The 24,396-nt window shown below is 40.0% G+C and overlaps 1 protein-coding gene across 4 annotated transcripts in view; it reads right to left on the minus strand.

The window, feature by feature from the left end:
• The window catches only part of OSBPL8 (oxysterol binding protein like 8), a 93,712-nt gene extending 70,131 nt beyond the window's left edge, over window positions 1-23,581 (minus strand). For 2 of the 4 annotated variants that reach the window (XM_050982261.1, XM_050982244.1), the window contains exon 1: window positions 23,408-23,581. The gene's annotated coding sequence lies outside the window, so the exon portion shown is untranslated. The remainder of the gene's footprint in view (window positions 1-23,407) is intronic. The other 2 variants (XM_050982256.1, XM_050982239.1) reach the window with 1 other exon arrangement.
• Window positions 23,582-24,396: the final 815 nt, after the last annotated feature.

A 24,396-nucleotide genomic window follows, 5' to 3' on the forward strand; every position in this document is an offset into this window, starting at 1 on the left:
GGATGCCTGCCTTCTTTCCCTAAAGCCTAAAAGAAGTAGAAGCATTTAAATTGCACAAGACGAGTATCAGATAAGAATATATTGTAATTTATTTTTTTTTTAAGATGACACAAGCATAACAATACATTGACTTTAAGGATCAATGTGGCAGCAAGCAAAGGCAAGGCACACTAGGAGAAAAGAAAACTAGCTGTTTACACTGATGTCAAGAAGGATAAAAATGCACCTAGGTCATTGCTGGAAAGCAGAGTCACAACAGCACCAAAGAAATGCTATTCCACAGGAAATCAGAGAATGGTCCAGGTTAGGAAAAGACCTCTGAAGGTCATCTTGCCCAAGTCTCCCCTTTGCAGAAGGATGTCTAGACAGCTTTTGAATATATGCAAGGATGAGGACTACATAAACACCCTGGCCAACCTGTGCCAGTGCTTGGTCACCCTTCCAAGTCAAAAAGTGCTCCTGGTGCTGGGATGGCAGTTCTAGAAGGTCCACGAGGAAGTTTAAGGTAACACTCTTGACAAAGGTATCTAAGTGCTAATACAAACCAAAAAGAACAAGTTTCCTATATATTAAGATGTAACTGTAACAGTTATAGCTAGCTATAACTCCTAACAGGTATAGGATCAGTTTCAAGAGATTAGAGGAAATCTGTACCCTAAATCTAACTATGGTGATCAAACCAAGGCTCTCAAAAAATCTAAGTGTCTTTCAGGTTGTTTTGTGACTGCTGAAGGCACTTTCACTTTGCTCCATGCAGCAGGGGAGCAGCAATAGCACAGAAGGTGATTGAGGTAGTCTGCCTTACTTTTAGTGCACCAGAGGAAGAGAAGCCTTCTGGTTGTAGCACAAGGCCACAGATGATCTTTCTCAGCTAACAAGTCTGCACACCAAGTACATTTCATTATCAGGCTAAGATCAGGCCAGCTTCTTGCACATGACACAGTGCCACTGCATGCCAAGTACCCTGTGTTTGTTGAGATCAGTTCCAAGAAAGTAGAAACTGAAGCAAAGTTACCAGTAAAAATGGAGGAGAGGCAACAGGGTCAAAAAACCAGTGAAAGATCTGGTAAACAAAGAAATCACAAGTTTTTCTCGACTCTCAAATTAACATTCTTAACTAACAAGAACTCAGAAGAATTAGGAACTGGTTGTATTCTGCAATTCTAGAAAAGAAATCTGAGAAAATCTCTAGGTTCAATTCCTACTACTGTAAAGTCAGTCCAAACAGGAGAGCTTGACAAAACCAGTAATTATATAGAAATCATAGACGGCCAACTGCACAGTTACATTAACTCTGAATTGCAATGTCTGAATGCTCAAAAGTCTGCTACAAATATAAACACAGCAGAATCAACAACTGCCTCAAGTTCCCCAAGTACACTGTGATCACTTGAAGCTATCACCCACCAAATCTACCCTTATGAAACACTTCCTTCCACCCTGAGTTTCATCACCTGCCTTCTCATTTCCTGAATAAACAGTCCACATGCAGAGCAAGTTGTTTCCTCTGTTTCTGTATTGCTGCTTTCAGAAGGGGAAAAAAAAAATCAAATACCAAACTACAAAAAAAAAAAAAAAAAACAAAAACAAAAAAAAAACCCAGAAAAACAGGAAAGCTGAAATGTTTAAGAACAGGACTTGAAAACATCTCTCATCTGGAAAAAACCTGGCAGATACCTCAGCTATCTTTTGAGAGAGTTAGATGGCAAGGAAGGCCAAGGAAAGCATAACAAAACTTCTGAATACCCACTGCAACTTCAATAATTACTACCTTAAACTGGGTTCCACAAACAAACTAGTCCTGAAAAAAAATGAAGGCATACAGAAGATATGGCAAGAGTCACACACAGGTAGTAAATCCCAACATTCTCTCTAAAAGCTTAAGTTCCTAGGGTTCTGGAGCCCTTTGCCATTGAAATGTGCTTCAAAGCTCCCAAACTTATCCAGGTCTTCATGATAAGGAATGTGCAAGACTGTTCCCATGACTCAAATGAGTTGCTGGTCTTAATGGTAAAATGTCTATTTCTTCACTTAAAGGTGTTCTGGTTACCTGAAGCATTATAGCTCACCTACAGTTCACCTCCATGAGCCATTTTTACCTAGGGCTCAGTCTAACTTTGGAGTATAAAAATAAGAGAGGCAATAAACCATTGATTTTGTTCATTTAAGAGAGAACCTATGAAGCTTCATAAAACATTCAGATGATTTTTTTTGTTTCCTTGTGAAGTATGCAAAGAAGATTTATTCAAACCTTACCAAATCTAGCATTGTATTTTTACTTTTTTGTTACTTTGCTACAGTACTAACCATCAAAATAACTAAGTGGGCATCATACACAACCATACAAGGTTAAATTGGCCAATGACAGTTTTGATTTTGAAGAAAAAAAGATGGACTAAAACGAAGTGGTTAGAGACAATGGCAAACCATATTCCTTTCAGAACTCTACCCTCTGATTTTCTTCCACATCTGTAAAGTTACTAATAATAGTCTCTCACATGGTACTCTGTCTTTCTCATCTCCCATTTTGGCAGCTGTATGAAGAGGCAGTGTGACACACTCTGCTACAGACAGCTGGAAGGGATTAGGAGATTACCAGTCCTCCACACCTGGTCCTTACCACCTCTTTCCACACTGTGGCTGAGGTTTTGAGGTTTTCTGAGCTGCCTGTGGACCTGTCTGTGTAGGTGCTCCCTAACCTTCTCCTGTCAAGAGGAATCCCCACTATCGCAAAAATGATTTTAAACAGACACCCACAAAATGTGAATCATTTAATCTGGGCTTGGTCATGGGACTTTTGCAGGCCTGGCACTGCAGGGGTGAGGAAAAGCTGAGGGACACCACTCACCTGCACTCCAAGCAAAACAGCCTGGGTAAGCACACACTGTTACAGCTACAGACTCCCCCAACACCAACTGCAAACTACTTCAGGAAATGAAGGGAATCATGCCAAGGCAAAAGGAAAAGCAATGTTGTTGTTAGGGTTTTTTTTGAAATGAAAAAGTAAGATGAGTCAGCAGAGATGTTTCCACAGACAAGATGGATAGGTGGCAGAACAAATCCTTCTGATGCTGATGCCAAAACGGAATCAGTTGCCCTCCTGCAAGAGCAAATAGACCTGGATGTCTTCTGCATAGAACTTTCCAAAACAAAACACAAGACTATGAAAAACATATAAAGAATATCAGAATTAATTCATTGTGCAGAAAAAGCCTCAATAAGAGGATCTTAAAAGTCTACTTTAGTACATCAAATGATGTATCTAAACATTTTAGTTATAATGAGATCACTGATACAGAAATATTTAAAGTCTCATCTGCAGGTCAAGAATACAATCTACTCCATAAGGAATGAAGTTTCAGAAAGCTATTCTGAGAGTATTTATAAATGATTACAAGTAATCCTACTATTACAGATCAATGAATTATTAACTGCTAGATAAGCTAAATGTGACTAGGTGAATACTTCTTACCTACTGCAAATGAAGTAAAAACATGAGCTTAAACTACCACAGTTTCTGTGTCTCAGAGGCTGCAGTGATTTTGCTTGGCCAAACAGGCACCAACACACAGACAACTCACTGCCACATCAGGTGCTATTGCAGCCAACTTCCCTAATGAATCCATAAGATTCATTAAATGAATATATCCCTCCAAAACTGAGCCAGTGCAAAGACCAATTTTCTAATGGCAATTCTACTAGGTTTTTAGTCCTTCCTTCGCACTATGTATTTTGCCACCACTGAGAACTGAAAGGAATGCCCAACCTATTTTCAAGGGTGAAAGAGACCTTAGGCCCTTTTTTAAACTCTTAAAGTAATTGAAAGGACACTCTGTCAGATCTTCCAAAGACCTACCAGTACAGAACCACTTTTCTGTATGCCAGTGGTTGTTCCAGCAAAGTAAGAACTGAAATTACCTCTAAAATGAGCATCATGGATACACTTCACAGGAACTCAGTTAAGAGAGTAACTACAATCCTAATTTCTGCTCTAACCTGAAATAAATAAAATAGAAAAATCAATTCAAGTTCCAAGAATAAAAATAAAAGAAGTCTTAAATTAGAAAAAAAAGTTTCAGTTGAGCTGTGTTGGCTGTAATACAGTTATGTTGTGTGGGAGGTTTCTAAAAATGGGCTTTCTGCAGGCTTAAATGCAGATATTTCAAACAGGAACCTTATGTTTATTCTCATGTACAATTTAATTTTCTTATTTTAGCAGCAGTGTCTCTTCTTCATAATAAATAGAGTTGATGACATAATAAATGGCCTTTATTTCTTTTGGCAAGTGCTAAAAGGTAGTTTATACAAGTTCAAGATACAGGATATCTGTAGAAGAATTTAAGAACAAAAGGTCGGAGTAGCCTACTGCAATAGGAAAAACCCTAGAAATCCTAACTTAAAGCAGCAGCAGGTTCAAACAGGCAGCAATAGTATCTGGTTTACACATCATGGTTTATTAAAAAGCTTTAGAAAGTCTAATTTAGATTTCCATTGGATATGCCAAGTTTGTTTTTTTTCACTCTAACACTAAAGGAAAACAAGCTGATGAACCCAACTTTACTTTTTAGATGTCAGTGCTGTTCTACCTGATCACAATTCAGGATCTTTCATAGGATTTCTGGCAGGGTTGTTTTTTTCATTTGTGTTTGTTTATGGTTTGTGAGATTTTTGGGGGGATTCTAGGGAGGAAAGTTGGAGGTTTTCTGGGAGGCTTTTCACTGTTGTTCTGTGGGGGTTTTTTAAATACAGGAGAAAAGTATTACAAATAGACTTCATACAGGCTCAACAAGAACTAATGCTTTTAGCACAAAACATCCAAGCTTGTCTTCTGAAGCTACTGAGTAACTGCTGATCAACTTCGATTTGGAACTGCTGCAACAATCTTGCATAGCTTTTAGTTTAACAGGATGAACCAATAATACTTAACAATATATCCACAGGGACTGTGCAATATTATTCCATTGCAGATTTGGCAAGTGACTTAACAATAAAGCTCTTTTACCTACCCATTTCTATGTAACAAATTACAAGCTCCTGTGTGACATTTCTTTGGGCAATGAGAAGAACCTGGCCTGCCACAACAAACAGCTGTGGACAAATCACAAGCATCATCAAGTGACAACTTATCTGCAATTCACAGCCCTCAGAAATCAGGTCAACATCACTGCCTAATGTAAGTCAGGCCACTGCTCACACTATTTGCAACAAACAAGCAACTTACATAAAAATTATTTTTGACAGAGATGAAAATAGAAGTCAAGCCTTTGAAACATTACAGACAGCCCTCAAGAACAGAATTTAAACATATTTATTTGCCAAGCTATCCCATTTCTGATGAGCAGAATGCTTTTGCTCCCAGTACTGCAAGGAGACACCAAGACTTTTTATAGCAAGAACCACTTATTATGAGGGTACTTTCAATGTTCTGCTTCAGGGACCAATATAGAAGATTCTATTTTTTCTGCTTCAATCACTTGAGAACGTGTCACGGTTGGGATAAAGGGTTCTGCTCCTTGACAACCAGGGAGTGATGATAAGCACAGACAGGAAAAAGTCTTGACACTTCCTGGGAAGTTCTTTGAAATGCTTCAGAGAAGAAAACAAAGAGAGAAAAAAATTACATCCTAAGCAAAGCATTGTTCTGTTCAAGGCTAAACAAATATTTAATGGACAAGGAACCTGCTCCTGCTCTTCTACCCAGTCTACCTCAAGTATTGGGAATTCTCTTTCCCCTAAAATGGTTTAATCAGGCCATCAGATAGCTTGAGCACCTGATTTAAAATGAATACAATCCTCTCAGCTGTGCAATCCCATAGGACTGTGTGATAGGAAATTTGAATCCTGCTTCCCCCACCATCCTCTCCAGCCCCTCAACAATCAGCAAGTTAGAGGAGGTAGTTAAGGGACAAGATCCATCACATAGTTCAGGAATGCAAAAGACAGACACAAATGCTGGAAAGGAAGGATGCAATACTTTTAAGCTCAAACAAATTCAATTGCTATTTTGATGATAAATAAGGGAAAGAATAGTTCCAAGAGGGAACGTATTTCTTTTTTTAAAGACCTACATCCTTGCCTTTCACAGCATTACAACATTCCAATGTTGTCCCCCAAACTGACAAGAATTATCAGTTAACAGCATTTCATAAATTACTTTCATGTTTAAAATCACACACAACACCAAGATAACACAAGCTTAACGACCAAGATAATATTAGCATAAAGCAATTCAATACCCTGTATCTCTGCCAAGGCAGTTAACTACACCTCTGTGTATAATGTTACACATTTTATTCCCTTGAAGGCAGCTCACACTTGTATTTCCAAGTCTAATGTGTAGGAAAAGAACTAAGCACTAATTTCCATGCTTCACAAAGTAAATTAAGCCAGGCAGCAATAGCTCAGAAGCTGTCACTGGACAAAAAAGCACGTCCCAACCTACCCAGAGAGTAGGAGTGTGCTCCTGGGGCACCTTCCTTCTCTGACACTCACTTTCACACATTGCCCTGAGATGTCAGAAGGAAGAAAAGTGCAGGTACCCATTTAGACTCCCTGCAGGAGCAGCTGTAAAAGTGCCAGCACATGCTTCCAACCATGTGCAGTGCTAAAAGGGGTGACTGGAGGAACCTTGAGTCCAGCACTTTCAATCGATCACTAAGTATCCAAAAACAGCTGATACAAACCAGTCAACCTCAGCACCTATAGCGTAGTTACAACTAGAGCCTTTAACTTTTAAAAACTATGATTTGTCCAAGAAATCTTATAATGAACATGTAGGAGAGTAAAAATTTATTAGTTAGGGTAATTTTTTTACCAAAATTGTAAAGCTAAAGCCCAAGTAAAACTGATTTTAATGACAGCAACAAGCATGCAGAGCCTCTAATCTAAAAACCAGCTTGGCACACATAATCTTTCACATGAGAAAGGATTTTGTTCCTTCATTTTCTAGCCCTCAACAGAATTCAGGAGGATCAGCATCTCTTTTTGATGATCACAACCTGAGAAAGCATACCATATGCCAGTAGTTCTTAATACAGTGGCACGTTTTACACTCCCATGATGGCTTCGAAAAAGTCTGTGAAATTCACAACTTCAGCTTTTCATATCTAAATTGTCTGCAACAGACATGCAATATGAAATTAAGGCTTGTAACTCTAGGAGTGCTATTAACTGAATAAAATCCAGATTAAAAGTGTACAGTGAATAGCCAGCTAGATATTTCAAAGCCATTTATAAGCACCAAACTGCAAAGTAACTGAGACACCCACCAAAATCACCTAACCAAGACAAGCACACAAACATTCCAGTTACAACATGAAGTAATAAGCAATTTCCCCCCAAGAAAAAAGCACTATGCCAACACTTCACACACAATGAGAATTGACTGTTCCCAAATGTTGATAAGTATAATTAACCTTCTAACCCTGTCCATGGCCTTGAACATTAAACCTCAATTCATCTTGAAAACCAATTAAAACGCTAAGCAGTCTGTCTACTTTGGGACTGGAGAATAGCATTCAATTAAAAAAAAAAAAAAAACCAACCAAAAAACCATAGCACAATTGTCTCCTTAGACACCTTCAAGGATCTGTTAGCTGTAAATAAATCACATTTTAACAAGAACTGAAAAATTCTTCAGTTCTTCATAAAGATCCTGAAACATTTAAGGTCTATGAAGGCAAAATTGAAGGTTTAACAGAAAAAATAGCCACAGAGAAAAAAAGATAAAGATGATCTAGGCAGGCTACGACTTATGATTTTGCCTTTTCATGCTATCTTTAACAACAGATATTAATTGTACAATACAGTTCCCATTCAAAGAGCTTAACTTCTCTCTCTCTCATTCATTCTGCCTTTTAGATTGCCTACTAACAAGGAAATCTACTTATAATTTATGTCACCCAACCTGCTTTTTTTATGTCTGCCATTTTGAAAATAGCAGAACAACTAGACAGGCAGAAGGAGCTAGAATTCTCTTTTTTCTTTCTAACTTCTTTCCCACATCATAGATATTTCCTCTTACAAAAAAAAAAATCATGCCTACTTGCTATGAAATTTAGGTGCACGTGACTCTGTGATGATCATGTTTCTTCTCATAACTTTACTTCAACAGAAGAAAAAGCAGGTAAAGTGATTTCTGATTTTCTAGTGAATCTGAGCTGATGAGCACCATTTTATAGTTACTACTCAGTTTTAACACCAAAATTTTGTTTCCAGTGATATATTCCAGTGTTATATTTTAGTATAACTTCATTCACTGCTGGAGTTCAGAGTGGCAATAATTACTTTTTCTTCCCAATTTTTAGCATTTATTTTTAAATATACACAATCTATCTGCTTACCAAGCATCTGCTCCAGTATTTCAACAAGCCTAAATTAGCTCTTCATTTTGAAAACAGGTCTTTTATGAAGTGGCAGAAAGTCAGAATCATCTTCATGATACATTTCATGCCCTGTAACTTCCAGGGAGCTCTCTCGATGCTGTTCTGTTACCCTGGACAGTGCTGTAGATGGCAGTATTTCACAGAGCTCACCGCCCTGCCCTAACCTGCAGCTAAGGACTGCCATACAGGGAATACTCTCGAAGGGCGCTTCAACAATCTTCAGGCATTTCCACAACAGACCACACACGGTAAGAAAGTACACAAACTGCTTTAATTTGAAGAGCAACCTTGTCAGATGCCTAAAGTAATGTACCATAATGCCAGTCAAACAAAAATGTTATCACAGGTGCAATCATCCTTCAAACAGAGATCCACAATAAACTGCTCCCATGTATGGGATTTGAGCACACTCAGACATTTTGTTTCAGATTACCAGAAGAAAAATCAAGTTTTCCATAGTGACCTCATATTTCTGACTACAAAGTGCTGTTCTAGTGCAGGTGTACATCCGGATTGTGTGGACTTTCACTTTACTTGAAATTGAGGCACTTTTAGAAAGTAATTGCCTGCACAGAAAACATCTCAATTTCATGCTAAAATACAGGTCTAGTCTGTGAGCAACACATTTTCCATGCATAACCCCCCAAAAGCAATCACTTTGGAAGCTGGCTGTTCACCTCATGGCATGCATGGCATGAGCTTCACAGGAATGAACTACCACTCACTCCTAGAAAACATAAGTAACATGAATCCAAGTATATATTGCTTTGACTTCCAATTCCATCTCTTCCTAAAATTTTATCAGGAGTTGAAAAAAGCAAAATATGCTATATCCTATTGCTACAGCTTTTATGTCTTCTGCCACACATGCCAGAAGCAGACTGAAGGGCAAACTGTGCAAATCCCATACCACCATCATGGCTTCTACCCATTTCATTATGGGTAGAAAAAGGACTCCATAACAGTAAGTCAGTAGCTTTAGGAACCACCTCAACAGCAATTCCAGTGCTCCCCCAGATAAAATCCATCTCCAAGCTGTCAGCCTCATTATGCATCTCAAGCAAAGTACAAAACACCAGCTCCCAGGACACCAAGCATGCCAGCTTGTCTTTGTAATGCTCACAAATTGCAGTCCATAGGAGTCTGACACTTCTATTCCTTATAAGGAAGGACAGCCTGCTGAAGATCAAAATTACTGTCACTGCTACTCAGCAAAACATTTGCTGGCAACTAGAAGATGCATGAGATAAGAGAAACAGTGTTGAAGGAGGAGCAGAAGCCAAGACAGCTATATCATCCTCATTAAGTCAGGAAACAAAGTCCAAGGCTGTCATGGAGAGCAGACTGATACCACTGCATTTCACCAGAGTATCAGCAGTAGGGCTCCTACACGTGCTGGTCAGAGCAAATAAACTTATGCTGATAACAACCTCCCTGGACTCAGTATTGGGATGAGTGCAGTGTTACTAATTTTGCTTCATAGCTTATGCTTGCAGTAATTTGTTTGAGGAGGGAGGAGACATTGACATAGGCACCTGAACTGCAGCTTCTCCCACACTGTTACAATAGCATGATCTTTGCAAGGTAAGCAGCAAAGTCTGTCATGCATGGGATTCAAGCAGAGACATTTAAAATTTCACAACTGCAAAATATTCATGCATCATGCAAGCTTCCATCAATAAATACCTGTATTGTTCTCCAGAGACAGTGAAGCAAAGCACAAGAACACAGAAGAATGCTGCTAGGTTTCTGAATTGCTAAGACAGGAAGCACAGCAGCAAAGAAAAAACAAATATGCTGCTGTGTGTTTAAATGAAAGGAGAGAGGTGTGTGAGGCTAAAGATACAACTTTTATGGACACAGAATAAAGCTGGGATGGAGAAAAGATGTTGAGAAGAGTCAGACAATTATAACCAAAGCAGTTAATGACACAGGGCCATCACCTAAAAGAGGACTACAGCAAGACAAATATGGAGATAAATGTATTTTTTTTAAATCATAGAACAAATTTCAAGCAAACATGTCCCTGCAACAGGATGGCAGCTAAGGCTGCCAGAGTTCAAGTGGGCTTTTGTTCAGTACTGATGGCAGTAGCTGTGTCACAAGAAGAGGACAGATGCTAAGCAGAGTTGGAAAATTGTACCTATTATACCTGTGAGTGGTAATAAAAAAGCCTCATCCTTTTTTCTCCCTCACCACACAACTCTTGGGACCCTTGACACTGGAGAAGGGAGTGAGGATTCAGTGAGAGCTTTCAGACTGAAAGGTAAAACCCTGAAAACATATGCACACCTTCCTTCACTTGGGTCCTTTTTTTTAAGACTTCCCTTGAATTGCTAAACTTATTTAGCAATTACTTTTCACTCCTCCACAATTTCCCCTGTCTGGGCTGTCCTGCTGCAGAACACGCTGTGCAGATTGCAGGTGGTCAGCTATAGCAAGTTACAAGTCATTAAAACACCATCTGCTCCCTGACAAAAACAACAACAAGAAATGAAAAAACACCAAAAAATCCCCCACATCCCTTTCTTCCTTCCCTCCACCCAAAAGGTGACAGGCAGAGGTGCAAAATCAAACACCATCTCTATGAAGGCACAAAACATTCAGAAAATTATTCTATGAGCCAAGAGCTTGCTTCCACAACATTTCCCCCAACACCTTAAAGCCAAATGAATCACAACAGATGCTACTCATTTGGCAAGAAAGACAACCCAAGCTTCTTAAAATCTGCATTTGTAAGACAGAAATATCTGCTAAGCAAGCAGTTTATGTTTTAATCACTTACAAGAAACTAACAGTCAAAAAAACCCAACCAAACCATGCCACCAGAAAAAGACCAAGCTGTTTAAATGAAATTGTTAGCTAACACTGGAAACTAAAGCATTTTTTTAAGCCCACAGAAATGTCTACAAAATGCCTACAATGAATCACAGTTGAAATTTACCTGCAATACCCCAGACATGTTTCAACCATCACTTTTGAGCATTATACATGGAAATTAACACCAGGTCTCTCTCCCTCTAATTTCCCTTTCCTTTTCCTGGGCTGCCAGCACAAATGCTTTTTTACATATTAAATTAACAGAAGGTCTACTGCCAGACAATATTCCACATACAGAATTAAAAGGAAAAACAAATTAAAACTCATTGTCTTTAGCTCTTAAGAACAATACACACTGAAGTTACACGTAACACTGTTTTCTTAAAATGCAACAAGCCTCAGCTTCCTGAAGTTTAAAATCCAACCCAAAAGAGCCAGCAGTTTGAGAAGCCTGAGCCTCCTGCTGCTACACAGCAATACCAAGTGTCCATGCTGTTACAGAAAAATTACTGGTTTCTTCTTCCACAAGCAGACTAAGCCATCTAATTTTTCTGCTGGATCTTCATCAGCCTGATGCATAATACTCTGTTGCAAATTCTGATCAAGAAGACAGGAAGATTTGATTTTTAACTGTTCTCAGCATGAGAAATGTCATGCTGGTAAGTATTCAGATGCATAATGAATTCCTGTACCTGTAATAAGAGGAAAAAGTAGTCCACAAATTATTATCCAGAATAATTAAGGAACGGATTTCAGAAATAAATCCATGTAAGGAAACAAAGAATGAAAATGCAGGAAGACAAGCAAAGCTACATCTGCAATATACTTGTCAGAGATTCCTACTGGCAAATATTTAATCTATATAGGATGTAGTGATAAATAATTTCTTCTCTTTTGAATGAAAGCCTACAGGTGATACTTTGAAGCATTCACAGAATACAGTAACTGAAACAGTACAGCTCAATGTTGACTTTTGCCTTATCCTGTTCATGCCTCAATTCCATCTATGCTGCTAATATTCCAATTAATAAGATGGAAGTTATTTCAGTATATTTACCTTAAGAGATAACACAAGTCCTGTTCATAAGTAGGTTATATTTACAAAAACAATCTGTCAATCACAGAGGAAGATAAGCAAAAAACCAGTTTTCTTCATTCCATAAAGAAGGATGAAATACAATTCAATAATTGGTAAAATAAACAGCTAAAATCTGTATTGAAGTTCTTCTTGGTCAATTAGTAACAAAAAATAAATATTTATACTCAATAAATGGTACAGCATGCAGTCATCGATTTGTTACGCTTGAAAAATCCCCACCATCTACCAGATATTTAATCTTCTTTTTGACATAAATCAAGCTCTGTTTAGGAATAAGGTAGAAATCAACAATAAGATATACAAGGAAACTTTTTAAGTCTACTGAAGACAAATATTTATATATAAATATATATACATAGCTGTTTATAAGCCAAAACCAGATGGAAAGTCCAAAGCTTGTTTTAATTCAGTAAGGTCTCAGAACACCAAAGAAGCACAACTTGTAATGTGATCTGACAGTGACCAGAGCAGAGGTCTTCTACAAATTTAAAAAGAAAGCAAAGCAAAACTACCAAAACCCATGCCCTCTCAGACCACAGGCCTCATTTCCTTACACTGTTTCTTAGTTCAGTTGAGAAGAAAGTATGTTTCCCTGCTCTAAGCTGGCAGCCAAACAGAGCTGATGACACTGAAAAAAACCTGATTATTGAGCTTCAAAGAAAAATATTCTTGTTAGTGCATGGAGAAGAATATTGAGCGGTGTTCTTTGAAGCACTGACAGTAAGTGGGTATAGTTAATATTTAATTCAAGTAGCTGCCATGGTACAGATCCATCTGTACACTCAGGTTTATTTCTCGCCAGTTTCTCCTTCACTTTATAGGGCAGCTCACTGCTCACAGCATTCTACCTTGATTAGAACCTATAAGCCTTCTGCTCAGTGCTCCTTGGCCTTAGCAGATTGGTTTGTTTTTAATCAAAGAGGAACAATTCTCATGAAGGAAGGACATTTATTCGTGTTAATGATTTCACAATAGTGTCTTAAAAATTCTGCTTGTGCTCAGTAATTTTGTGTCCTATTTAAATAGATGGAATTGTCATTTTGGCAGGGGAATTGCTTTCTGCTTGCCAGTATCACAGGCCTCAAATCCATGCTTTCCTCTGATGACTTTCTTTCCCAGGTATTTTAATGTAGCTGTTTGCATTAAGGTTTATCCTGACCATTTTCAAGGCAGCACAGGTTTGTAACAGTTAACTACAATCTTGTTTGCAAGCTAGAATCAAGGTACTGTTTTTAAAAACAGCAAGCAGTAAATCTTTGGAGGTAGCTTGGTGTGGGGTCCTTAATCCTGTGTACAAAACAAGATCCAAACGTTAGCTTATGGGCTTTTCTGCACAATCAAAGAGTATATTTTAATTACTGATGAGAAATTACAGAATTGTGATTTCAGCAGAGGAAATGTGTATTGTAACATAAATCTTCCAGCCTCCAAGAGATCATAACAGACAGCCCAGCAAGACCCTTAGTGTTAGAATTGTAACTTTTTATGTATTGTGCAGATTCAATTTAGATTTTTTTAAGACACTAATTGAAGCAGAGATACCTTCAAAGTCTGCAATTTCCATCATACAGATAAGCAAACTTGCTTGACTTACCTATACCAAAACCAACTTTTTTTCCTAAAGTAATTAGCAAATAAAATGAAGGACTGCAGATCACAGCTGTTGTGCTAGGCTGAAGACCTAGCTGGAAGCCCTGCACTGAGAATTGCCAGCTCACAATTTACAGGAGGTTATCTCCTTCTAATGTAGTGCTAGAACACTCTTACCTATGCAAATATATACATGCACACATGCAAATTCTACAGGTTCAGCAAGTCCTTGCAGCAAAGCAGATTCTACATAGGCCCTGTATCACATCCAGAGAGCACACATACTGACGAAGTAACACGGGCAAGCACATCACTTAAGGAAAAAAAAAATAAATGAACCCTCCTGCAGCTAGTAGTCTTCCACAGTGTCTGATGCATCTGGAGAGAATGTAAGGGTATTGTCATGCCCTCTTCTAAAACTGTGATCTCCTGAAAAACAGCTAAAGCCACAGTCAGTCAGATGGTGCCTAGAGCTACAAGAAATCAGACAGAAAATTCCCTTCAGCCCTTTAATGGTGATTTTTGTAGGAGACCAAGGCAGAGGACAGATGGTAAGTATCCAGTGAAATCGGAACAGATAATGTAGTTGGAACTGCAGATGAAGTAGACAGGCCATATGTCACACAAAAAAGCAGCAATCCCAGATGTCTTCTCCTCAATAAAGCTAACAGAAGGAGGTCCTCACCATCCTACTAACACAGACAAAAACAGAAGAGAAGCAAAAAGACCACCTCAACATTGGCAGAGCAGCTGCTATTAGGTTAGGAAAGTGATGCAAGTGGTCTTCACTCAAAAAAGATTCACTCCATTAGTAATGGGCACATGGCATCCACTTTAAGTATGTTAGACATCAGCTACAAAAGCATGGCCAGATGTTCAGTTACACTGAATTAATCCTATCTGCTACTTCAGGTAACAATTTAAGTATTCTTCAATCCTCCTCCTTTCCCTCCACTGCATATTACCATAACTTCAGTGACATTGCCTGAATTGGAAAAGTATATTATCAGGGACAAAAATCAGAAGCCAATTCAGCATTGTAAGGCTTCCCCATAAGAAATGGACAGCAGCAAATTTCTTATTCAGAGAATCAATCACGATCAGCCATCTAGAGAGCTGGAAAATATGCAAGTCTAAAACCTAATATAGATATGGAAATTTCTCTTGGTAGACCTTGTACTTTGGCTGTCCAATACAAGACCTAAATGAGTTCTGTTGCAGAGACCTCTCTCTTTGTCTCCCAAAATGGAAAGAGGGCATTAAGAATAAAGAGCATTAAGAGAGAAGAGCATGTTTGCATTATCTTCTGCTGCAGCATAGTCAGTTACTCAACTGTACAGTCATAAGAGCAATATCTAACATGTTTTGCAAAATTATATTGTCTGGCATACTACAGAATAAATGGGTGGTGGCTGTATAGTACACAAAACAAATCCACTGAGATGAGTCAAAGCCAAATTTTCCCTCCATTTGGCCCAGGTTTACAGTGCAGGCCATTAATCAAGTTTAGCTGGTGAACAACTTCTCTCTGTGCCAATATTGTTCAGAAGGGCAACAAGCTATTAGAACCAGTGAATTGACACTGAGCTGATATCAATTTGTGGCCCAAGTCTACAGAACTTTTCTTTTGCAATTTTCCCTCCAATCACACTAGCTGTTATTTGACATCTTCAACAAATATTTTTTAAGATTTTTTTTGTATTTCACTCTGTATCTAGACAAAATTTGTTTCCTCTACACTTGGATTAAGCACATTCATAATTATTTAAACATTCCTTGCTAAAAGAAGCAATAGCTCCTTAGAATGGTCTTTAGGGGCAATTTAAGTGCCACTTCCAAGTCTTGTAATTTTCATCTTGTTAATGTTTCAACTCAGATCCACTCCTCTATTTCTGGAAATGGCATACTAGAACAGTTAACACTTCCTTTAGGTACCAACCTGATGTCTTTGGCTACTTTATTCCATATTTATGCATGGAATATGTATTAATAAAATCATCATGTTCCAAGTACTTAAAGTATATATCTTTTTTTAAAGTACTCCATCTTCTTTATAAAAAAATCTAGTAATCTTGAGTGTCCAATAGTACCTCAAAATAGTACCAGCAGCTTCCAAGAAGTGGAAAAACAACAACACCAGCATTAGTCATATTAGAGTTTTCAACTTCTACCAAAAAAATTAAATTATACATCCATCTATTAGTGGAAAAAGAGCACTTGGTTGACTTCACAGGTACTCTTCACCTGAAAACGACCAAGGCCTGAAACAAAGAAGCTCTGGGGGGTTCGCACCATCTCCACTCAGTACCGCTCCTACAATTTACATCTAATTTAGCTCCCAGTTGTAACTCTGTGGAGCCAGTGTTCAGTACAGCACAGAACTGCAGTTTCACGTTCAGCAGCCATGGTGTGGGTGGCAAGAAGTCAGCATGACTGACATATTCTACACAGGAAGCACAGAGATTATTTGGGCCTGTCTACAAAGCAGGAGATGCACCAATGAAGAAATCAAGATGAGCTGCCTCATTAACATATGAAATGGAAAATTCCATATTGAACCCCCCCATGTGTGAGGGTGGGGTTAAGGAGAAGAAAAAGCTAAGTAGTTCCCTTTTAAAAGTCAGGCCCAAGTAACACCGACTGCATTATATGCATTGCCATAGTATCTGTTTAGACCAAACATTTTCCTTGCATTATGTAATCAATTGCACTACTCTAAATGGAGATCTGAACTGGCTCAGTTCCGTTCAGAGACACAAATATACTTGTTCTTGTGATTGCCTTCCACTGGAAAAAGTACTGAAAGAAATATCACAAGAGCTCTGATTACATCAAAAGCCTTCTAACAGAGCTCTTATTCGACAAAGGTAAAGTCATGCAAGGAAAGAGACTGAGACTGGTAACCTTCTACAGCCATGTTAAATATTTGTTTTTGTATTTGTTATGTATTGTGAGTTTCAGACTGAAACTCTAGCATGGTTCAGTCCTTCTCTTAGACTAGTTCTCCAGTGAGGAACAATAGGAAACCCACTCTCCTGGCACAGTATGGTGCTGCTGGATGTGAGTCCCAGAGCTGAGAAACAACGAACTTCAGTTTCTGCAGACCCACTGCTTTAATGCCTAAACAATATCCTAGCTATCTCTTCCGTGCTAAAGAACAATATTTGACTAATGCAGCACAAAGGTTCATAAGCTGTGCCAAAACCTCCACTGCAAATGAACTGCCTGCTCTTCTCCTGGCAGCACCAGCATCCCACCACATAAAGAACAAACCCCCCTGCCTGCTCCTCTCCACCACCCATCCCCACACATATTGCAGGGCTCTGGGGCAGCCACCTCTGAGACGAGACTGGAAGGAACAGCTCACACAGGCAGTGGCAAACTTGGGATTTATTCTGAAAGCTGCATGTGCTTGTGAACAGTATTTTTTCCTAACTCCAGTCATACACTACAGCATTTTCATGCCCTGCAGAAACAAACCACGATATGGCCTGCTTTAAAGAAAAAACAGTGACCCATAAGCAGTTATTTACATCAGAATGACATTATGCAAGAATAAAGAAAAAATATGCTATTTAATAGTGGAAAGGGTTTATATCTGTCAACATGTCACCATAACAAGTGATCTTTTCTACTACACTGCAACCAGACCAGGGAAAACTACTGTTTCAAGTTTCTCAATTCAGTGCCATTTAAGAAGTATCTATTCACATATTTAGAGCATTAACACAATAATTTTTAAAACCTGCAAAGATTGCAAGACCATAAAATATGAATATATTAGCTATAAAATTAGGTCAATGCAATATTGAAACAAACGCCACTCATCTTTTACCTAATGAAAGTATTCACTTTGCCCATAAAGGATGCTTTTTACTACCATGTCTTAGAAGTAATTAGAAAGAAATCCACATGAAACTTCAAGCATATGAACATGCTGTGTACCTGGCCAAGTGTTTCATGAATCTTAATACATCACATTTCAGCTGTAGAATAAAGGCAGGAATCTTTTATAATTCATGAACTTGACACCAACTTAATCTATAATTTACTTTCACAAATCTTGTATCAACAATATGGCTCTCTTTTTAAGTATCACCATTCAGCTGTAAGTAATAAATTGTCTTAACTCTCCAAATCATCTGTAACAAATACAACATCTAAAGAACATTTCTGAGGAAAAATGTGCCAATCACTGAGACACAGCCCTCATAGGTAGTTAGAAAAATACCTACTGTACATGAGACAAAGCCAGGTTTGGAATGATGCTTCTTCTACTTAAAGAATCACATAAACCATTCATGGGTGTTATTAATTACTTTGAGGTGGAATGAGAGGTGAAAAGTACCCTTTAATTTATTAAGCCTTGGGAATGCTTAGGAATAGATAAATAATACCCAAGCCACAGTCAAGGACCCAACTTGGTTTACTAGATCACCTGCTTAAAGTCTATCAGCTTTAAACATGTGAATTCTAAAAAATCCCACTTATTTTCTCATGTGTAATTCTTTAAATAGTTAAAACTGTCAACCAAAAAAGTCTCTCTACAATACACATTTCTCTAAGCTAAGCAAGAACACTAAATAAATTACTTTTTTATTTTTAAATAACCAGTATTATACCTGCACTTAAAAGTCCAAGCCTATTCAAAAGAAACTCACTGGTATTTTGAAATAACCTTCAAAATAGCATGGCTTCCGTTTGCAGGCAAGAAAAAGATAACTCTGGAAGGGAACATGCTGGTTTTCCTTATCTCAACTCAATAGTCATATTAACAGCTTCTGCAGCCCTGCAGCACAAACACTGGGTGACAGGATTAATGCACTGGCAAATGGCTGACCATACAGATAGCATATGAACTAGCTCAAGCTTGGCTGCAATGAGGACTCTTTCAAATGGATAAATGAATGGTTAAATGAAAAACGAGAAAAAAAGAAAAGGAAGATCAGATACACACATTCCCATATGGTGTCAAAGTCACTGTAACCTTAAGAACTTCTTGAGAGACAGATGTAGCATTTTCAGTGGATGAATGACAAGTGCTGTACCCTGTGCTGAGGAACAAGCTGAGATAAAACCTGGCATCCACAATTAAGAGTGTGAAGAAAATTACGTTTATTTATTCCTCTCCTAGCACCAGAAGTCCAAGCTATTTCCTCAAAGTGAAAATCTTACTTCCCAAATGCCTCCTACCATCTGTCAAACAGTTTTAGCTGTTCTCAAGAAGCTTCTTATGCTACTATACACATTACATCTGCAACAGATTTCCTTCTTGTACAGTACAGATGGGATTAAACACTGTTTTATAACAAATATAGCAAAATACTGCTCCAGATTTCAACTGTGTACTATCCAGAACCAGTTACTCTAAATAAAACACTTTTAACATATCTGATACTAATCAAAGGCCTATTATGAGCACTGGTTCCCAAACGTCACTTGCTGCATTTATAGAGTTCACTCTATACAGGCCTTCCTTTTAAAAGCCAATGTCAGCCATCACAACATCAAGCTCCACCATGGTCTGAAATTACCAAAATGAGACACATCACCAGAAAAGCATGCAATTTGCTGTTTCCACAAGATGGACAAGCATATGTTTTAAGACAAAGCTACATAGAGCTGCTTCTACTGCACCTAAACTGATGGCAGTTTCTTAGGCATAGAAACTACCTCCTTCATCAGAAGCAAATTTATAAAAACATACCCAAATCAATGCAGATTCTTTAAGTCCAAGGTCCACATTAATCCACAAGGAAGCAACAATAGATCTCCTCTACTAGTTATCAATACCATGAAGTATTTTTCAAAGTCAATAATGCATTTTTTTCTAGTTTTTTGGTTACTAGGCCTTCTAGCACCTAGAAAACTTGTGCAAGTCACACTTGTCTCAATATTTGTTCACACATTCTCAAGAGAAGCAAGAGCCTTACAAAGCCCATCACGTTGCTCCAGCTTTAAACTCAGAGCATGATTCTCCACTTTGTATTAGTGGGAGAGGTGTAGGCAGCAGATGGAAGGAAGGGAACTGTTTACCAGCTCAGAGGATATCAACTTTCCCCGAAAGACAGGAGAACAGCAAAATAATCACTCAAGCAAAATTCAGAAACAGTCCTCTAAAATGAATCAAGGCATTGGGAAAAACATTTTTTGCCAGGTTTTTTGTTGAAACTTTTTTTTTAAACAAAAATGACCAAGACTGTGCCCATCATTTCTTCTGTCTTAAATAAGATTTACTTCTGAACTGTATTATCATCAACAGAAGGTGACGGTTCTAATAGAAGGTGATTATTACTGCTGTCTAACAAACCAGAAAAAGATTAACTAATTCAACATCATTATGACCACATCAGAAAAATGAGGTGGGGCGGGGGGGAAGAAAACTGCACAGTAAATGCAGTTCACTCAGGAAATCATCTGAAGAATTATTTCCCACTTAGAAGCAGTATTTTTAACTTCCACACCAATTCACCAAAACAGCCTAGGCAATGAACTACACTGTTTCACCCCTCCTGTGAAAACAGTGACTATACAAACACCTCCCTCAAAAAGCTTTCTGCCACTGCTCCTCCACTTCCCAACCATACATCTGCCATAGAAGCAAGATCCTCATTAACAGCATAGTCTATTATGAAACACAATTTACCTGACCAAGATGTTCACATCACAGTTCAGAGAATAGGATCAGAACCATCTGTGTTTATGCTACTTTAATTACATTGCATAGACTGGAGAAAAACCCACACACGTTGTGAGTAAGACTATGCTGTTTTCTACAGCTATCACTATTTCCTCACTGAAGGTCTTTTTTTTTGTTTTCCCTCTTAATTCTACCTTTTGTTGAACAATAAAAACTGTTCTTCTGTGTTCAATCATAAATTTGAGTAATGTAGACTTTGATGCATGTTCATTAAAAAGAAACTTACAGAACTAAACGAAACCACATTGCTTGGTGCATTAGGAAGTTTTATGTATATGACATTAAGTAAATTCTCCAACAAATTTACCTTCTTTTCTGAAGCAGAAGACCAAGAGACTAAGAGACAAGTTTTCTGACAGCCTAAAGCAAGAGGAACAGCACAGGAAGGGAGAAGGGAGAAAAGGCCCTTAGAACACTGCTGCATGCTTCAGGAAACAGAATGTGGGAAATGCAGTGGGGAGGGAGGTGGTAAAGCAGTAATCAGTGAAGAGATGAAAGCCTAATAATTGACTCAACACAGTTCATTAAAACTTGGCTGAGTGCTCTATGCAAAGATTTACTGGACAGAGAGGAGGCTGGAACACAACTTCACGGAATACAAAGCATAGTTTCTTTACTAGGTAGTTGCACAAGCCTTTATTTGAAAGTGTAACAGCAGACCAGACAAAAGAAAATGGGTAAATGCCACATTGCCTCAGACCCTTCTCAATCATGTCAACAGAATTTAAGAAAAGGCCATCTAAAAATGAGCCATCTTCAATAAACTTCCCTTCCTCCCAAATTATTTTCCTTTCATTTCTGCATCTTATTTCTCTTTGGAACAAAACCTGAGATAATGCAGCGAGCATTATTAAAAGAACAGGACCACTGAAGTCCGACTTTCTGTCCCAGTTCACTTCCCCATAAAAAGTGTCCGAGTCCAACATTGTTTCCTGCAACATCAGAAAATTCTTCCTTCTATTGTAAAAGTTAACAAACATCAACAAGCATTTATAGAACAGAGTTTGAGGTACTCTGGGGGCTTACACATGCAGCAGAGATATGAGCTAGACAGACCTTTACTAAAAAGTCATTTTTTAACTAATTTGACAAAGCAGCATGCTTAAAAGGAGTTCTTTTCCCTGACCCATGATTAAAGTAGGAAAAGGATTATGTCTTGCTAGGTCTAAACTACAACAGCCTCAAAATATTTGGTTTACTTATAACATGATTTTTAGAGTCTTTTCCAGACTAAATGATTCTCAGATCTTCACAACTCTAGAATAAAAAAAAAAGAGGCAAAAACACAAAAACAAAAAACACAAAACAAAACAAAAAAACAGGAGCCAAAGGGTCCACAAGTGACCACAATCACACATCTCTTTTTTTCCCCCAGCTAGTTTCAATTCTGAAGTAGACACATCAAATCAGCATCTGGAAAGGAGGGTTCTACGGCCAGGTTTTGGAAAGTTGTACAATCACAAAACACATTACTTCAAAGCTCAGGAGTTTTGACTAAAAACTATTCCTTAGCTAAAACAACAAATGACCTCAGAAGTTTGCAGGGAATTCGAAAATGAAACAGCACACAGAAAATTTCACCAGTCCCTTCTACAGTTACTTGATAGCCAACAATGCAACTATGTTCTTCTCTTCTCATATTTTCTGCATCACTGAAAACCAGAACTGTATCAACTCTAAACTCTCACTCAACAGACCTGACAAAGACAAGCGGGAAGCCCTGCTCTTTACACAGTTCTGTTGCTGCCCATTATGCCCACTGTAGACCAACAACTCGGTACTAACTCCTGTCTTTTCCAAACTACAAAACTGAGGTTGATAATTAACGAGCATTAGCAGGTCCCAACTGCAGTAATACTTAGTGAGATCAAATAGATTTATATTTCCTGTGATTAAGTTGAAATGACTAGTAATACTTAGTGAGATCAAATAGATTTATATTTCCTGTGATTAAGTTGAAATGACTGAAGTTATGAAAGCTGTCAGACGAAAATCAACTCTTTTTAAAGGGTATCCTGATCTCAGTCCCAATAACTCTGTTTAGGACAGTGGCAGCACAAAACACATTAGAAACAGCGACACGCTGAATTGATGGCTTTCCTCCTTTCAGGAGACGAATTCAACAGCGCACTGCTATAACACACAATTTGTGAACATCACTATTTCAAGCAACTGTGTGACCCTCATCTGAACGATCTCCGCGTTCATTGAGCAGGACGCCCTTGGAGCCCAGGCTCTTTAGGAAGCGAGCAATTTGCAAGGCCTGCTAACAGAGATGCAAAAGCGCGGCTGGCAGCGCCGCGGGACTGGGGACAGTAACTAGGTTTCGCTCCCCAGGGCACGGCCGCAGCCCAAGCTTATTTTCCCAGTGCGAGGGGAAGGAGGTTACCGGCAGCCACAGCAGCTACATTTTAACTGCATTTAACGCGACCGGTTTCAACGGCGGCGGGCGGGCCTGGGATGCGCGCCCGGCACTGGCAACAGCCGGCCCGAGGCTGCGGAGCCCCCGGCCGCTGTGCCCGGCTCCGCGGGGCCGTGCTGGCGGCCCGACACCGCACCGAGCTGCCGCAGCCCGCTCAGCCTCGCCCGCGGGACCCAGCCCGGCCGGCGCCCAGCAACACCCACCGGGCCCGGCGCTACCGGAGACCCCCGGCGGCTCCCAGCGACCTCCTCCCGCCCGGAAGTCGGGGAAGGCGGCACGCACGGCGGCGCGGCGCCGGCGGGGACCCGGGTGGCACCGTGGCACACGCCCCCCACCTCCCGTCCGCAGCCGCGGTCGCAGCGGCGCTGCCCCGGAGCCGCCGCTGCCCTCACCTCTGCCAGCAGCAGGTCCGGCGGGAGGCGCGGAGGGGCGCCCGGGCGGCGGCCGGGCCCCCTCCCCTGCCGTGCCCTGCAGGCGCGGGCTGCGCTGCCCCGCGCGGCACGGAGCGCTCCCGCTGCCCCGCTCCCGCTGCTGCCTCCGCGGCCCCGCCCGGTCGCCGCCTGATCCGCTCATCCGCCGCGGCGGGAGGCGCACGCGCAGGCGCGGGAGGCGGTGGTGGCTCCGCCCCCCGGGGCTGGGCGTGGGCGCGCGGGCGGGCGCGGTGTGAGGGGCCCGGGAGGCGCCGAAGGAAATCCCGTCTGGGTCGGGCTGGCCCTGCCGCTGGGGACCGCGACCTCCCCAGGGTGCGGGGTAAACACGGCTCGGGTGGCACGCTGGCGCTGTAACATCACCCAGCCTGGTGTTACGGGATAACTTAGGCAGCGGAAAATAGTAACTGGAAATAAAATGCGGTCTGAAGCATGGCCGAAAAACTGCAAGACGTGGTCTCGGATGAACATGACAACGGGAACCCCGCATTGTTTTTTTTACCTTTTTTTAGTCATCTCAAAATGTTAGGTCTCAGAATCACAGAATCAATTAGGTTGGAAAAGACCTCTGACATCACCGAAATCCAACCTCTGACCCAACACCGCCGTGTCAATCAGACCACGGCACTAAGTGCCACATGCGCTCTTTTCTTAAACACCTCCTCGGGCGGACTGTGGCTCCCATGTCTAATCACCCTCTCTATGAAGAAATCCTTCCTAGTCCCCAACTTAAACCTTCACTGCTGCAGCTCAAGGCTGTGTCTTTTGTCTTGTTGCTGGCTGCCTGGGTGGAGAGACTGACCCTCACCTGGCTACAGCCTCCTTTCAGGGAGTGGGAGTCAGCAATAATGTCACCCCGAGCCTCTTCTTCTCCTAGCACTTTCAAACACATCCTCGGTAATAAGAACCACCATGAGCAGCTTACATATATTACTGGATTTCAAGTAACATCA

This window comes from Serinus canaria, chromosome 1A, assembly GCF_022539315.1.
Source record: "Serinus canaria isolate serCan28SL12 chromosome 1A, serCan2020, whole genome shotgun sequence".
NCBI lineage: Eukaryota > Metazoa > Chordata > Aves > Passeriformes > Fringillidae > Serinus > Serinus canaria.